Below are 18,598 nucleotides of genomic sequence, written 5' to 3'. Positions count from 1 at the left end.
TGATCCATTTTTACTGTATGTAAATTCAGAAAATTTGAATTAAAAGTCCTACATGCATACTTTGATTAGGTTACAGTTAATTTTTGTGGAGCTGTAAATCCCCCAGTTCTGAATAAGTTCTGGTTAAGGTTGGTGAATATTAGAAGTGGACCTTGATGAATACTCCCGTAGTCAAAACTATGCATTTTTACTGAAATAATATTTAGAAATTTTGAATTAAAAGTCCTGCATGTGTACTTTGATCTAGTTACAGGTTACAGTTCTCATGTTTGTGGTACTGTATATCCACAATTCTGAATAGGTTCTGGACAAGGATGTTGAATATTAGAAGTGGATCTCTCTGAATACTCTCATAGTCAAAACTATGCATTTTACTCTATCAATGTTTTTAAAAAATTTGAATTAAAAGTCCTTTGATCTGGTTACAGGTTACAGTTCTCGTGTTTGTGGTACTGTAAATCCACAATTCTGAATACATTCTGGCCAAGGTTGGTGAAAATTACTAGTGGACTTCTCCGACTAGTTACACACTCAAAACTTTCCATTTTTACTGCACCTAAATTTAGTAAATTTGAATTAAAAGTCCTACATGCATACTTTGATCAGGTTACAGTTCTCATTTATGTGAATCCACAATTCTGATTAGGTTCTGGACAAGGATGTTGAATATTAGAAGGGGGTCTCTCTGAATACTCCCATAGTCAAAACTATGCATTTTTACTGTATCAATGTTTTTAAAAAATGAATTAAAAGTCCTGCATGTTTACTTTGATCTAGTTACGGGTTAAAGTTCTCATGTTTGTGGTCCTGTAAATCCACATTTCTGAATAAATTCTGTCCAGGGTTGGTGAAAATTACTAGTGAACGTCTACGACGACTTACAGTGGGGCAAATAAGTATTTAGTCGACCACTAATTGTGCAAGTTCTCCCACTTGAAAATATTAGAGAGGCCTGTAATTGTCAACATGGGTAAACCTCAACCATGAGAGACAGAGTGTGGAAAAAAAACAGAAAATCACAAATCACAATCTTTTCAAGTAGGAGAACTTGCACAATTGGTGGTTGACTAAATGCTTATTTGCCCGATTGTACATACTCAATACTATGCATTTTTACTGTACCCAAATTTACTCAAAACTACCCATTTTTACTGTACCTAAATTTAGAAATTTTGAATTAAAAGTCCTACATGCATACTTTGATCAGGTTACAGTTCTCATTTTTGTGGAACTGTAAATCCACAGTTCTGAATAAGTTCTGGACAAGGTTAGTGATGATTAGAAATGGACCTCTCTGAATAGTCAAAACTATGCATTTTTACTGCACGAATATTTAGAAAATTTTAATTAAAAGTCCTGTATGTGTACTTTGATCTTGTTACAATTTACAGTTCTCATGTTTGTGGTACTGTCAATCCATATTTGGGGTGGCGTGGGTCAGTGGTAGAGTAGTTGTCCCCCTACCCAGAGGTTGTGGGTTCGATTCTCTGCCCTGATGAACTCGCCTAAGTATCCTTGAGCAAGATACTGAACCCCACATTGCTACTGGTGCTGCTCCAGTAGGTAGTTGGCAATGTAGTGTAAAGCGCTTTGAGCTCCTTGAAAGGTAGAAAAGTGCTATACAAGTATAACACCATTTAGCACCATATTTCTGCATATGTTCTGGTCAGGGTTGGTGAATATTACTAGTGGACCACTTCGACTACTCACATACTCAAAACCATCCATTCTTATTGTACCTAAATTTAGAAAAATTGAATGAAAAGTCTTACATGCATACTATGATCAGGTTAGAGTTCTCATATTTTTGTGGAACTGTAAATGCAACTAGGGATGTCCCGATCCAGGTTTTTGCACTTCCGGTCCGATACCGATATTGTTTTGCACTTCCGATCCGATACCGACCGATACCGATACCGGCCTATCTGAGCATGTGTTAAAGTCTAAAGTTATTTAGCCTCCTTACTTAGTTGTCAGACTCATGTTGAAAAAGGTTTTAGTACTCTTGATAACAACCAGTCAGCTGAATTAGGTGAGTTTGAATAACAAACAACGGTTGGTAACAAGAAACTGATCTGTTTATTCTGTGACAAACACAAAACATTATAAATAACAAACAGAAATGGCATAGTCAGTCAGTAGAACGTGCAAATAATATTGTAAACTGTCTTTAAAAAAGCAAAACACACAAACAACCTCAGTGGAAAATCCCACAAACCTCCCAAGCTATTCAATGCTTTTAATGTTTCGTGCATTAGTTACAAAAATTGTATAAAAATCTTCTCAGGTTTAAATAAACGACTATTTCAGTATCAAGTTAACAGTTTAAAACAGTAAATAAAATACTCAAGTCCCCATTCTGTATCAGCAGCTTTAAACTACATTCAATTTATTTAATTTTGCAAATCAACTGTCAAAATTGTTAAAATTGCTCCCGTTATTCCATAATTTCCCTTCTGTCTACTTTCGACATGTGAAAGTTTTAAAACTGTTTTGAAGATAGTTTCAAGTCATGCTTTTGCCGATTTAGGAGTATTTTAGATAAAAAGTTAATTAGGTTCGCTTGGAAGGTTCACAACAGCCTACTAGGGAAGTCTCCTGCTTTAAGATGGCGGCTGTTTACTAACGCAACTAGTTTTCAATACTTCAATATTGCTAACGCCGTCGAGTCTGTCATATTGCATCTAGTTCTATATACATATGATATCTATTATCTACAGTAAAACGATGTTGACGTAGTTTGTAGCGGCTGTCAGCAGCAGTCAGGAATTCTTGTGTTTTTTTATCCAGCGGCATGGGTTGAGCTAAAGCCGTGAGTTGAGCATTGGCATTACCCGGTGTTCTGCCAAAATATCCTACATCGGCGAAACGTCCTACATTAGTCGAATTTGACACCTAAAGTACTACCGTGCGCTCTAAACTTGTTTTGTTTGGATGCATACAGGAATAACGTATAAAAAAAATGCCTGCAGAAAATACTTAAATGTAGTTATATCAAATACAGACGGTTTAAATACGCTACGTGACTAATGTGGTCAACTGCTTCAAAGCTAACACAAAAAAACACAATGGTTAAAACTATGAGATGATAATACATGCAAAAAATATCTTTGAGGCAGTGAAAAGGTTCTAAATAACTAAATAAAAATAGTGAGTACTCGCAGCTTTTAACCGATGTGCGCATGCGTGTGGATGCATGCGCAAGCGCCCTGAGCATTGTGTAGGACGTTTCGCCGCGTAGTAAGGAATGGCCGAACAACGGGTCTATGACAAGCATGATGTTTACTCTCGGGACGCAATGCGGTCCGTTTCTCATTGCGTCCCGAAGACCGCGCTGTGTATTAGTTCCGCTTTACTTGACATATTTCAATAATCGGAATTTGGATGTTTATGAATCGTTCTCTTATCTTCCACAGCCGAATCGCTCAAGGATGTAATGACGGCTGGGCATGTTGTACCGTGGTTCTAAGTGTTGGATGGTGCGTCTTTACTCACGAGAGATAATGGCTCGTCATCCAGAATGAATTCTTCGGCAATGACTCTTGTTATTCCCTGGGCTTTGGGACTTTCGAGTGCCAGTTTGTCACGCATAGCAAAAGTTTCTGCCAGTGTTAGTTGCGTAGGACCTTTCTTTTTGTCTTCGGTTTTCTTAACATACTTCTTATATTGTTTGTGGTGGTATTTCGCTAAATGCTTGATTAGGTTGGTTGTATTAAAACTTCTTACAGCTTTACCACCACGCTTGACTTTGTTGGGGCATATGTTGCACTCTGCCTCTTCGTTTTTGTCGTCCTTTAAGGTGAAATTATCCCATACAGCTGACATTTTTACCGATAAAGTCTCTCGGTAAATTGGGAGACGGTAATGTAAATGTAGTGTGTTGAAGGTGTGCCGTAAAATGCGGACCGGATTTTAGGGAAACCGAAGCAAAAACTGGAATGGATTATGTAAATCGTCCGCTGGGAAAAAAAAAAACTGGATCGGAATTTTTCCGTGTTGGCCGATCCGGTACCGATGCGCATTTTTTTGCCCATATCGGCGTCGGATCCGATCCATATATTCAATTCAATTCAATTCAATTTTATTTGTATAGCCCTCAATCACAACAGAAGTCTCAAAGGGCTTTACAGAGGCAATATGATACACAATTAGAAATGAAGCAACAAAGATGAATAGATGCAGTTCAAGTCGGATCGGGACATCTCTAAAACGCACAGTTCTGAATAAGTTCTGACCAAGGCTCGTGAATATTAGTAGTGGACCTCTCTGTGTTGCCGGCTGGATGGCTTCCAACACTTTCCATGAAGTAGACCGATCTTCAGTGACTCTCGGGCCACTACTCCATCCCTAGTCCGCCCCTGGTTTGGCCAGAGGGTGTTGGCAAATAATAATGTGTGTGATTATGTTAAAACATAAAATCCATTTTTATTGTTGTATTTATATTTTATATTACGTGTACTTGCAGGGTTTAACCACATGGAAGAGCAAGCATGGGGGCTCCCCGACGGTGCCCATATGAATCAACTCCTCGAACGTGGTCCAGACAAATTAGAGTAACACACCAGTATGTAAGTAATTTTATGTAAATTACAACATTGATGTCAATGACGACGACGTTTATTCCTCGTGTGCCAAGAACAGTCGACGGTCTGCCCTCATTCTGCTCTCTCTACGTTCAAACGACTTTAATACGTCCGAATTGGCTCCGGGCTATTGGGGGAGAGGGTGCTTAAGATGCACAAGACTATTGATGTCACCACAAATACGGCAACATCAAAAGGAAAGCGACTAGCGGGATGTCATCCATTACGATGGTGAGGCTGTTGGCTAGTAAATATTACGCATGAAGCATTGTGATGAATTTGCTTGTTTGCACATGGTTCCGGGTTGAAGCTTAATGAGCTTTTTCCACTTTTATGGAGTTCACAGACACTCAACTGTACTCTCTTCAGGCCTTATAGAGGGCAGGATTTACACTGGATTTTTTTTTTTTTTTTTAACCAAGCACATCCTCGCATTTCATTAAATCCCGCCTAATGAGATGAGCGTCTCTCCCCAAAGAGCAGATGATGAAGTACCTTATGCCACGGCGCATAAATTAGTATGGCGAGGTTAAATGCTGGAACTGGCTCGTGTTTCACAAGAGGACCCTATCCGGCAGTTAAATCAACGCTCGTAAATACTGCCAGCCACACTACACTGACATCTTAGAGCCACCGTCCAAATCGAACACGTTATTTAATGGATATGACGTTATACTGTAAATAACGTACTCTAGCATTTTGATTTCTTTAAAAGACGCGTAGTGGGCATTTTTTGCACAATTTAAAAGAATTCCCTCGGTGGTGTGTTATGGTTAAAAGCAAGGGTGTAGGTTTGCATAGGGGTGGTAGGGACATAACATTATACGAACTTTTCAGGATGCTCAAATTGTCCCCAGCAACTTTTATGCAACCTTATTTGCATTGTTAATGAGTTCAGTTGTATAGATAATTTATATTGTCTTCACATATGTTGTAAGGATAGAATAGACCCTACTAGGGCTGCAGCTATCGATTATTTTAGTAGTCGGTTAATCGATGAACTACTTTGTTCGAATAATCGAGTAATCGGATAAGCAACATAAAAAATTAAAATACCTTAGCTGAGCCTCAAACGGTATAGAAAATAAACAAATAAATAAAAATCTAGGTACAACAAAAGAACAATTGGCTAACTTACATCGTAAAAGTCCGCTAGCTTAAATGCTATAAAAATACTAACGTTTTTTTTTAATTATTATTATTTATTTATCTATACAATGCTCTAAACAAATGGTTCAGACACATATTCCTACAAAACTTGGTATAATATACCTTTAAACTAAATTACGAATGCATGAACAAAAACATTAGCTCAAACAAAAACAGCTCATGTTGGTCTTAACAGGGAGCAAATGGATTCAGCCATGTGAATGAGGCAGACTACAGGGCAGTGTATCCACCTAAATCAATAAAACTAAAGGCAAACACTTTCAAAACAAACCATTACAACGCCACTTTAATTAAACGAATACTCGAAGCGGGAAAATTTAATTCGAATATTTTTTTTCTAATCGAATACTCGAGTTAACTGATTAATCGTTGCAGCACTAGACCCTACCATTATTAAGTGAATTATTTTCATTATGTTCAGATTTACATTGACCCCTTTTCACTTGCTGAATGTGACAGTCCATTTTTTCCCTCAAATGCACGTTTTATTGCCTGATGACTTGCCCCCCCACCCCTAAATACAATATGCTGCCTCCTCCTTCCCCTTCAAAGTTTTTTTTCCCGCCAGCAGCAGCAATTGTGTGTCAAAGCAATTGTATGTCGAAGTAGGACTGTACTTTTGCTCTCAAATTAATCACACACTCACATGTAAACCCAGAAGTCCTCAGTGACGTTAACGCATGATTGGATCAATGTTCCTAATTGAAAGATAATTTTCACATAGCCCCTTATGATCACTGACAGTTTATGCCCCCCATTTCTTACCCTGTGTATACAGGTATACTACAATATTTTTAAAAACCCTGAGCAGAAGAGAAAGTGATTGGAAGCCAGTTGTTAGCAGATATTCCAGGTACTTGCAGCTTTTAGGCCCACATGGGTGTAATGGACTTATTTTCAATCGCTCCTTGTCTCACTAATTAGTGCTACCCCCCACCCTCGCCCTGAGCCGCAACAAGGGCATTGACGAGAACGAGAGAGAGGCTTTCTCCCAATGATAATGTGAATGGATACCTGCAGGGGCAGATTTCTGCACTGTTCCTCATCCTGTCAGCCACTCTGGCTAACACTGGGACTTAATGAACCTGAAAACAAGACACTGTGTGTGGTGAGGTGGAAAGTGTGTCCAGATAGGTGTGCATATAAGTGTGTATGTGTATAAATCCAGAAACCTCTGTGTCGACAGAATTATATTCATAAGGACAATCTTTTGTGAGCTCCCAAAATGATATTGTATGTATAAAGCATCATACATTCCGATGATAAAATCAACAAATCGATGAGTTTTTTTTTCGACAAAACACATCACTTCTCAAATAGAAATAGTTGTGACAGTAAAGGGGTCTTATTGACTTTATGATCATATCTGATGCACAAGCCAGCGAAACAAAGCTGTTTTTTTTTTTTTTTTTTTTGTGAGTTTAAGGGAATATGCACTTCAGGTTATTGCAAAGCCAGCTGTAAACATTATTTTAATTGTGCCGGTGCTATCAGTGTTGTTTTCGTGAACGATAACGACAACGAAAATATTTCGTTAAAGAACACTTTTTTCCGTAACAATAACGAGTCGAAAACGAGCTAAAAACGTGTTTTGAGGGACTAAAACGTAACGAGATGAATGCCAGTTTTCGTCTGACGAGACGAGAACAAGACGAAAATGCGCAATAGTTTCTGTCACATGTTTATAATGAGTGACATTTATGTGTAGTTAGCCATTTTTAGCATAGTCGACTAAAACTAGACGAAGACGACTAAAATATGATTCTGACTAATAAGTATTATCATCTAAAAGACTAAAACTAAGACGAAAATTAAAAGGGCTGCCAAAAACAACATTGGGTGCTATTGACCAATTAGACAGAACTGGCACCACTTTTTGCTATGCACCCACACAAAAAATAAACCAATTACCGTAATTTCCCAAATACAACACTCAAACCCAAATAACAATAGTTCCTGTTGTTATATTGTAGTCTACAGCGATGCGCTCGTTCCGATTTCCGACTTAAATTCTCACTTTTATTTTACAGTATCAACCCATGGAAGAAACATTTATTTATCATGATGAAACGAGCAAGTTATACAGCAGCCTTTAAAAGAAAAGTCACATCTGTTTTGTTTTCTCCTGGATTCTGGTAAGTTGAAGAAGTTGTCAGATCATATTATTACCGTACATATTGTCAGTTTACGGTAATGTTTTGAACTACCAATGTGCTATGCTTGTGCTGTGTTTCACCAGTCAGTAAAATCACATTTCTGTATCTGTACACGAGCTCTGTTTTCTTATATTCTTCTAATTATTGGTGCTAAATTTAGGGTGCGTGTTATACATGGGTACAATTTTTTTCCCCTAGATTTTGCAAGTAAAATTGGGGTGCGCGTTATACATGGGTGCGCCTTATATTCGGGAAATTACGGTAAGCCATGCTATTTTTGTGAAAACATTTATATATAGGAACAATATACGTATAGTGGTACCTCGACAAAGAATCCTTTCGACATTCGCCATAAAATTTGATTCGTCATTTGTCTCGACATTTTACGACATGCTCGAAATATGACGATTTACAACACCGTCGCAATTTCATTGTTTTCCTGCAAAACGGAAGCACGGCTGATTTTCTTGCGAGAAATCAACGTGTGTCCCGAGAAAGTGTAGTCGTAGTGTGGGTGGTGAAAAAAGGTAGAAGGTGAAGCTTACCATTAAATTAAGATAAAAATAATAGAATATGTCCACGATATCGACGGTCCTCCTTGAACTTCCGTTTGTCAGTCTTCATAAGTTAAGGTGACAGTTATTTCCATTGTAACATTGGCAAGGAAGTTTTAATCATTTATTTCAGAACTTGTGCAACAGAACACAGCTACTGTCCAGCGTAGCCGATGCCAACAACAACAGAGTATGAAAATTGAAAGTAAAAACTCAAACCCATCTGTCTCACTCCATCGTCAGTCACACGGTGCGTTCAGGAACAGCATGCAAAACGCAACAGCCACATTAGAACCCAATTCATTAGATTATTGTTAGAGATGTCCCGATCGATCGGGTCCGATCACGTCATTTTCAAAGTATCGGAATCGGCAAAAAAATTATCGGACATGCCTTTTTAAAATATATATATATATATATATATTTTTTTTTTAATTAAATCGTTTTCTAATTGTATTTAACGTTACAGACATAATATGTTACACTCATCCAGAGTCATAGTTTTGGCTTAAGGTAGGGTTATCAAATTTATCCCGATAGTGGCGGTAATTAATTTTTAAAAAAATGTATCACATTAAAATATTTAACGCAATTAATGCATGCGCTGCACGACCAACTCATGCATTGTCGCGCTCAATCTGTAATGGTGCTGCTTTACCTATATAGAGAGCTAAGAGGCAGCGTAAATGAGTAGAGTGAATTTTGGAAGCCCTTGGAGCCTTTTATTTAATTGGCTAAAGCATTACAATCCCTCTCCCTACGTTTAGAAATATCGTGGGAAGCAATGTGGGGAAGAAATGTAGTAATTGATCTTTTTCTTAACACCCTATGTTATTTCCCAACGCAGAGATGATATATCAATTGGTACCACTACGCACAGTCATGGTTGCACTTCCCATCATGCATTTGGGCAGAACAGTTAAATGGCTATAGTATCATTTACTGAAAGCTCATCAAATACCCTAGATGGCAATATTTAGTCACAATATACAAAGTCACATTTATCCTATAAGTATTAAAAGTCTTTCTATCCGTGGATCCCTCTCACAGAAAGAATGTTAATAATGTAAATGCCATCTTGAGGATTTATTGTCATAATAAACAAAAACAGTACTTATGTACTGTATGTTGAATATATATATTCGTCCGAGTTTTATTCATATTTTTCTTAATGCATTGCCAAAATGTGTATGATCGGGAAAAATTATCGGGAATGATTGGAATTGAATCGGGAGCAAAAAAAAGCAATCGGATCGGGAATTATCGGGATCGGCAGATACTCAAACTAAAACGATCGGGATCGGATCGGGAGCAAAAAAACATGATCGGAACAACCCTAATTATTGTTATTATTCTGATTTGTATTTTTCATGCATTTTTTTGCTATGTGTAATTGCTATGTGTAATTATAATTACACTATTTTTGAAGGATTTAGCATAGGTTTTTGGACTGTGGAACACATTAATCGAATTACAGGTACGGTAGTCCCTCGGTTACGACATACCTGTTTTACGCGGTTTCGACTTTCGGACGCCGAAGTCTCGTCCGCCATTCTGTCTCCAGTCGTGTTATTCATTCATTCATTTTCCATGCCGCTATTTTCCTCACAAGGGTCGCGGAGGTGCTGGAGCCTATCCCTTTATTTTTTTACTTATTTTAGTAACGTAAACAGTACCTAGTTCTTGCCATGCCTCCTCACCCAGCTGTGTCAATCTGAATCTTGAATCTGTCCTGCAGTTCCTGACAGGGTCAGGTCCCACCCGCTGTCATCTCCGGTTCTAATGTGTCCCCCCGAGAAGTGCCCTTTTCGGCTTGGCAGCGTCATGACGCCCGCCCCAACCTTCGGTTCTTTGACCGCCGACAAAGCACCTTTTTCGGACTGGGCTCAAGCAGCCACCCACTGTCACCACACGCAGTCATCTCTGGTTTTCATGTGTCAGCCCGGTTTTCATGTGTCGGCTTGGGAAAGTCAGGACGCCCGCCGCAACCTCCGGTTCTTCCCTTGCTGCCGACAATGCCTTCTTCAGACTTCCCACTTCATTGTTATTAAAGCCCGAATAGTCATTCAATATAACAGCATTTAACAAAACGTACCTCACAGAATCTTATTTTTTACTTGATCTTATTATATGACGTATCATACCTGTTTTTGGACAGTTATTTTGTATTTAGAGGTACTTAAAGGGTTGATTACGACCAATGTGGAAATTCGGGTTACATCGCCAGCCTAGAAACGGAACTCGTTCGTAACCCGGGGACTACCTGTGGAATGTATTTTTATTGGAAAATCCCGCTCGTCATACGACCATTTCGACTTACAACCTAGGTCCTGGAACGAATTAAATTCATATGTAGAGGTACCACTGTAGGAATAATTTTTCAGTATCCATGGGAATGCGTGCAACACAGGTTGGGACGACCCTACCCAAGTCATCATAAAGTGATCAGGGATTTTTTTTTGTGTGTGCTGTAGAACAAGACGAGAGAAGCACCTGCTCAAGAGTGATGATACGCAGGAGAAAATGTAAAAGTAGAGTCAAAGGGAGAAGGAAACGGAGGTGAGGCAGAGATGGAGGAAGGGAGAACGCAGATGTGTCAGGGCCTGGGGCGATACAAGTCATTATGGTGTAAAGTGCTCCAGTGGTGATGTTGTTGGGGAGAGCTGAGAGGTCACCAGCTCGGGGGATTCGTCGAGCGATACATTCGTGCATACGCATAAGTAGACATGAACGTCTGGAGGAAACAGAGAGAACATCTGGATATCTGCCACCTGCCTGAAGGAAGTCATCTAGTTTACACGCGGTGCACGACTGATGGTGAGGTGGGGATTTTGTCCCTTCCTGGATGTGCAACCTTCCTGCAAGTGTGCACCACTGAGACATTAGTGAAGGACACGGTGCTGATTGAAAAGCGTGCAAACCAGATGACACACTTAATGGGGATTAAATGTTAAAGTAAACGGTGATAGCGTGAGCTTGGAGGGGAAGTTTACTCTGCAGTTACCTATCGTGTCACCACTGGTTCTGTTTTGGGTTTGACTTTGCTAAGGGGGTCTGGTCCAAGGAGCTTCATGTGATGATCACTGATGGAAATGATATCCCATTGGAAAGGCATTGAAAGATTTAGCGTGCTTTTTTGGGGAGGAAAAAGAACCGGATAGGCTTGACTAGATATTATTTGTAGTATGTAGTTAGCCAGTGTGTGTGATGTACTGCAAACCATTGTCCTGTTTACCAACACATGTACAGTGGGGCAAATAAGTATTTAGTCAACCACTAATTGTGCAAGTTCTCCCACTTGAAAATATTAGAGAGGCCTGTAATTGTCAACATGGCTAAACCTCAATCATGAGAGACAGAATGTGGAAAAAAAAACAGGAAATCACATTGTTTGATTTTTAAAGAATTCATTTGCAAATCATGGTGGAAACTAAGTATTTGGTTATTACCAAAAGTTCATCTCAACACTTTGTTATGTACCCTTTTTTTGGCAATAACCGAGGCCAAATGTTTTCTGTAACTCTTCACAAGCTTTTCACAGACTGTTGCTGGTATTTTGGCCCATTCCTCCATGCAGATCTCCTCTAGAGCAGTGATGTTTTGGGGCTGTCGTTGGGAAACACAGACTTTCAACTCCCTCCACAGATTTTCTATGGGCTTGGGATCTGGAGACTGGCTAGGCCACAACAGGACCTTGAAATGCTTCTTACGAAGCCACTCCTTTGTTGTCCTGGCTGTGTGTTTGGGATTATTGTCATGCTGAAAGACCCAGCCACGTCTCATCTTCAATGCCCTTGCTGATGGAAGGAGATTTTCACTCAAAATCTCTCGATGCATGGCCCCATTCATTCTTTCCTTTACGCAGATCAGTCGTCCTGGTGCCTTTGCAGAAAAACAGCCCCAAAGCATGATGTTTCCACCCCCATGCTTCACAGTGGGTATAGTGTTCTTTGGATCCAATTCAGTATTCTTTCTCCTCCCAACACGAGAACCTGTGTTTCTGCCAAAAAGTTCTATTTTGGTTTCATCTGACCATAAAACATTCTCCCGGTCCTCTTCTGGATGCTCTTTAGCAGGGGTCCCCAAACTACGGCCCGCGGGCCAAATACGGCCCGCCTCCACATTTGGTCCGGCCCCCTGAACAATACCAGAGAGCATTTTGATTTTTTTTTTTCTCAATGGTGTTATTTATTTCCTGGCCTTTTCTGTGAAGAACTACGAGAGGGTTATTTCGTTATTATATATTTAATTAATAGTGTTTTTATTATTATATTATATTATTATTTTTATTTTATTTACTTTTGTTCCGTGAAGAATCCAGAAAGGGTTATTTGATTGTGGCTTTCTGAAAAACAATAAATTTTTACATTTAGGCACTCCTGCAATCGTCACACTTTTTCTGTTACAAACTGACCCCGGCCCCTCATCAGAGAAGGGAAAAGTTATATGGCCCTCACAGGAAAAAGTTTGGGGACCCCTGCTCTATAGCGAACCGCAGACGGGGCTGGACGTGTACTTTCTTCAACAGGGGGACACGTCTAGCAGTGCAGGATTTGAGTTCCTGGCGGTGCATTGTGTTACTGATAGTAGCCTTTGTTACTGTGGTCCCAGCTCTCTGTAGGTCATTCTCTAGGTCCCATCGTGTGGTCCTGGGATTTTTGCTCACCGTTCTTGTTATCATTTTGACGCCACGGGGTGAGATCTTGCATGGAGCCCCAGATCGAGGGAGATTATCAGTGGTCTTGTATGTCTTCCATTTTCTAATAATTGTTCCCACAGTTGATTTCTTCACACCAAGCGTTTTACCTATTGCAGATTCAGTCTTCCCAGCCTGGTGCAGGTCTACAATTTTGTCTCTGGTGTCCTTGGCAGCTCTTTGGTCTTGGCCATAGTGGAGTTTGGAGTGTGACTGACTGAGTTGTGGGCAGGTGTCTTTTATACCGGTAATGAGTTAAAACAGGTGCCATTAATACAGGTAACGAGTGGAGCCTCGTTAGAAGAAGTTAGACCTCTTTGACAGCCAGAAATCTTGCTTGTTTGTAGGTGACCAAATACTTATTTTCTATACTAATTTGGAAATAAATTCTTTAAAAATCAAACAATGTGCAGGCACGAAAATCTCTCACCTTTCGGCGAAATTCGCCGTTTTGAAGTCAAAAAGGATGACCTACTTGAATCGTGTAGATCCGAGGAGAAAACTTTTAAGGGGGGTGGGGGGGTTCGGGTGTAGGCATGTGCCGGTTACCTTCACGGTTTACCATGCTATGAAAACGTGGCGGTTACAAAACCACTAAAATTTTCCGTCATACAGTAGTAGGCCTACGTATTCGTTATTTTTCATGTGTCGAAAATGCAGCCAGAAGTGGCTTGGCGCGGCAGCACTTACCCCTTCCTCTGTTTGATGGTGCGAGTGTCAGTGACGCTATTCCAGCAAACCCAAAAAGAAACACTCCAAACGCAAGGCGTAAATTCTTCAATTTATTGATCTCTCAAATCGTGGTGACTGAAATATACCAAATGAATACATTTAAAACGTTGTACAATCGTATTTTTCCACGTGTGAGTCGCTTCAACAGTTTAGCTTCATGAAAAAGTTCGCCAAAAACAAAACACACATTTTCCTTTCAAATTCAATACACAAAGTTACTAAAAACTTACAAAGACGAATGATAGGCAAGGCTTAGTTTGGAGAGCAACTTCATTTAAGTTAATCACAGCCGCTGAGAGAGAATCAAGTTTGTATGTGGGGAGGAGAAAAAGAGAGTCAAAGATCGCTAATTGCGACAGATGATCTTGTCCTAAGAACAAATTCACGTTCGCTGGACGAGGTGAGGTCTCACTCCCAATTTTTTTTTTTTTAGATGAATGCATTCGCCAGCATATTGAATTTGGTGAGTAATGGTTTTAATCGTTTTCATATTTTGCGGTATGACAAAGTTACTGCCGTTTGTCGCAGCTTGCGTTGAACACTGCCAGAGCGTCCAGTGAAAAATAGCTCCCGTTAAGGTAGCGTCAAGCTTGTGTATTTAACGGTAATATAAAAGCAGTGTTGTCAGTAACGCGTTATGTGAGTAATGCGTAACTGTAATCTGATTACTTTCTTTCAGTAAAGAACAATCTAACACGTTCATTTTTCTAAATCAGTAATCTGAGTAAAATTACTTTCCTTGATGCCTGTGCCGTTACTATTTTGTTATTGCCCCATAATGTATGTAGAATGAAGAATACTGTAGTCATGGGAGTGACATGACATGTCACATTTTCTAATCAAGGATGGAAAAAAAAGGGTCACGTGTATCACCATGATGCGTGAGCCGTGAGCGCTGGGAGTTTGCGGCCAAAACAACACAGCCTTGCTTCCCCTCCAGGATGCAATGAAATTGGCAGGAGATATACTACAAACGGCTGCATTTGCACACTGGAAACACAGCCATTACGTCACATTTTTGTCCAGTAAAGATGACAAAAATATCTTCGTGCGCTGCGAACTTTGCGCTGGCTCAAAAAGACTGTCGACCGCTATAAGCATCCAATTCAAGCACCACTTGGAATTACAGCACAACAGGTAACACGAAAGCCAGGACTTTTTGATACTGCTCGTGCTCAATCCTCGGTTCAAGCTCAGTTGTTGTTGAAAGTTTTGAAAGCTTAGGTTTAAAGAAATTCTAAATATCCATCTTGCCTCCTCAGCTGTAGTTTTGGCTTAGCAATGCAAACGGCTGTCTCTAAGGTGCTGTAGTCACATGATCTGTTCGAAAAACAATTTGGACCTATTATGAAATAGTTTGAAGGATTCTTGTTCATTTCATTCATTTTTGTTGTTTATTTTATTGCTCTAAAACTTTTATAGACAACATTTTAATGGCCATATTCAATGGTCTTTATTTTAAAGGGGAAGTTCAGAATTTTCACATTAGGCTTAATCTTTGAGTTAGCCGGGGTTTAATTAGTCGTTGGAGTTGATTTGAACAAATTCTGTGCAGTTTGCCAGTTATTTGTTAGTTTCAGGGGTCCGGAGTGGCTAAGCTAGTGCGAGTCAATGGTGGTTGAAATCAACTCCTTCAACTAATTAAACCCCCGCTCGAATATTAAGCCTTATGTGAAAAATTTAAATGGTCAAATTCGCCACATGTAGGACGTTTCGCCGACAGAGGACATTTTGGCAGAACGCCGGAACATATTTCCTCCACACCTTTCTCACCTTTTTAACCCCTGACCCATTTTCATGCCTGAATGTGACTTTGTTTTTTTTCCCCCACATTCTGTCTCTCATGGTTGAGGTTTACCCATGTTGACAATTACAGGCTTCTCTAATCTTTTCAAATAGGAGAACTTGCACAATTGGTGGTTGACAAAATACTTATTTGCCGCACTGTACCTCACAGCAGTCACCACACAGTCTTCACTTTAGCTTTGTAGCCAACTATCTAACTACTGAAAATGCCAGAAGAGTTGAACACTCAAGTCAGTTTGCCCCGACTCGGCCTTGTAAGCAATACTGAAATATTGCTCATTTGGCGCACAGTAAGAAACCGAGCATTATCAGGCTTATCCTTTTTCTTCATTCTTCATTGTATTTTTTTATGACTGTGGTCAAGCCATCCTTCTGCATAGTAAAAGCCGAGTTCAAACTAAGCGCTAATGCTTATGAACAGCTACATCACTGCCATCTTGCGTATTGCTCTCGCTCTTTGCTGCTGTAATTGCTGCATGAATTTCGATTTGAGAGACTTGACGGTTCAGAACATCGCCACATTCTGGAAAAATGTGGCCCAGATCGGATTCAAACCACATACGAAAGTGACCCAGATCGGATTGGAAATGGTCCACTTCGATGCGACTTGTCCCATTCAGACCGTCAAGTTAATGCCTCACTAGAGTCGCAAAAACACGAAAAAATCAGATTCGTGCATTAGGAACTGCAGTGTGAACCTAGCCTTAAGCCTGAGTTTTGCTCCTGCGTTGCGGTGATGGCGAACTGACTACGGCGTCAATGAGCATTTGATAGTTCTGCGGGGAGGGAACGCGTTGCTCTGTAACGGTTTTGGGGCATGCTTGTTGACTTCCTTTAATCTAGTTTAACAGAGAAAATAAATAAATAAATAATGCAAGACGGAACGCTTGAATGTGGATCTTCAGCTCATCAACATTGAATAAATGTTGATCATACAAATGTTGAGGCACGGGCGACGCAGAAGACAGTTTCGAGGAGGTCTGTCCGATTTTTAACTCATTCACTCCCAGCCATTTTCACCAGAGCAAGGCCCTACGCTCCCGGCCGTTTTTCTGGATTTTGACTGATTTTGCAAGGCCCACAGAAAATTCTGTTCTATTGCTATATAAACATGGAACACACCAAAAGAAAGATTAGACTCTCTTCTTTCAGCAGAAAAAAATAATTAACTTTTTTTTATTCTTTAGAAATCAGCATTAGAAAATAGCTTGGTTTGAGCAATTTTCCAATTCCTGATGAAAAAACGGAGAAAATGAACTTTTTGTAAACGCATACATTTCAAACATAACATAATTTTTTGCATTAGTTACATCCCAAACATCTGAATAATGTTTTCCTTTTACAAAACACCATGAACAACCAGACAAATAGAGCTTTTGATAGCAAAGTAACAATTTATTTACACATGACTACTGAGAGATGACGCTTTGTCGCCGAGATGATGCCGTTGTCGCCACGTCAGCCGTGTAAACTTTACCCTCACCGTTGTCTGTCTCACAAAGATGAATTATTTTTGCGTCTCTGCAAGGTCTGCTCGGCGAACTGCTGCACTGGGGACCCACTCGTTTTGCTCGGTCGTCCAGCGCCTGGCCTCCCAGGCGTCCTTTCGGTTGTTTTGTTCAGTCGGAGCGCCGCCTGGCATCATGCCGCCAGCGCTCTGACCGTGCTGCCCGGCCATTCATTGCTGTTGAATCGGGTTGCGGGTCTTACAAAATGCGCTACTGCCCTCCAGTGGCCAGTTTTATTGCTTTAAAATGGGTTTGGAGCCTTGTTTTTTGTTTCTCAGATTGATTGCAAGCTATAGATGCTTCTTGTAAAAAAAAACAACAACAACACAAAAAAAGCAAAAGACGTATAAATACGTTTTTGAGACAATGAAGCATTTAGAAATAGAACCTATTTATACGTTTCTGGGAGCAAATGAGTTAATGCCGCACAGAGAGTTCTAGCCTCGGGTGGAAACCAGTAATGTGGCGGCTAGCTTCAAACTGGTATCAAGCACTGCGTCCAGCTTTTTGTCAGAGGTCTGCAAAGCTATACAGCCCGATTTGTTTGCCGTGTCCTACAACCAGCCAGTGGGAAGCCATAGCAGATTTCTGGTGGCTATGGAACTTCCCAAACTGTGTTGGAAGCCTTGATGTTAACGTTATCATAAAAGCACAGAGGCACTCTCAATCAGTGATGATATATCGAGTGTGAACTGTCTGTTTTTGAAGAGTAAACATCAAAACAACTCTTTTGATACCAAACCTGTGCTTTATTCTTTATATACTTGAAGTGTGACATGTAAATAAGTCACAGACTCACAATAAACATATGTACCCAATAAATGAAGTGCACCAACCAAAAAGACGACATAAAGTGATAAAAAGCTGGCAGTTTTTGCCGACTGGGTCACCGCTTTGTGTGGCCACACACATACTTGTCTGGGTGGTTCTTCCATTTTTTTATTCAATCGCTGGCTGACCTCCAGTCCCGTATTTTCAGCAATCTCCTCCCAGGAATTGCTTGCCATTTGGCAATCTTCATAATGTCTTGACGAGACATTGTAGAGGTTGTCGTACTTGCTCTTCGTTGATACTCCCGTCAGCTTTGTCCATTTTTGCGTGTTTTGCTACTGCGGAGGGTCGGAAATCGGGTCTTCCTTGACGACGCAGGTCTAACGCGGAAGCACAACTCGGCCTCTAGTCTCCGATAGTGCCGTCTTGAGGACGTAAGTACGACAACAACACCATATTTTGTGACTCATATTCTCAACTGGCACGTTCGATGCCCCAGATTATGTTTGCCGTTCTCTGCAATACAACTAGGTGAGTGGAATTGAACCGGTACTATACAGTGGAAAGGCTGCACAAAGAGAAACTGGGGACCAGCTGGCAGCAGCCCAAGTGAGCGTGGCGC

At 40.3% G+C, this 18,598-nt stretch overlaps 1 long non-coding RNA gene across 5 annotated transcripts in view; it reads left to right on the top strand.

Moving 5' to 3' along the window:
- Positions 1-18,598, top strand: part of LOC130930942 (uncharacterized) — a 109,875-nt gene that overhangs the window by 47,241 nt on the left and 44,036 nt on the right. For 4 of the 5 annotated variants that reach the window (XR_009067135.1, XR_009067134.1, XR_009067133.1 and 1 more), the window contains exon 3: positions 4,466-4,568. This is a non-coding gene — a long non-coding RNA (uncharacterized LOC130930942). Of the gene's footprint in view, positions 1-4,465; positions 4,569-7,783; positions 7,889-18,598 lie in introns of all 5 variants that reach the window. The other variant, XR_009067132.1, reaches the window with a different exon arrangement.

The sequence above is a fragment of the Corythoichthys intestinalis genome, chromosome 15, assembly GCF_030265065.1.
Source record: "Corythoichthys intestinalis isolate RoL2023-P3 chromosome 15, ASM3026506v1, whole genome shotgun sequence".
Classification (NCBI taxonomy): Eukaryota; Metazoa; Chordata; class Actinopteri; order Syngnathiformes; family Syngnathidae; genus Corythoichthys; species Corythoichthys intestinalis.
The sequence above is the reverse complement of the archived record's forward strand: the minus strand, read 5'-3'. Positions and strand labels throughout refer to the sequence as shown.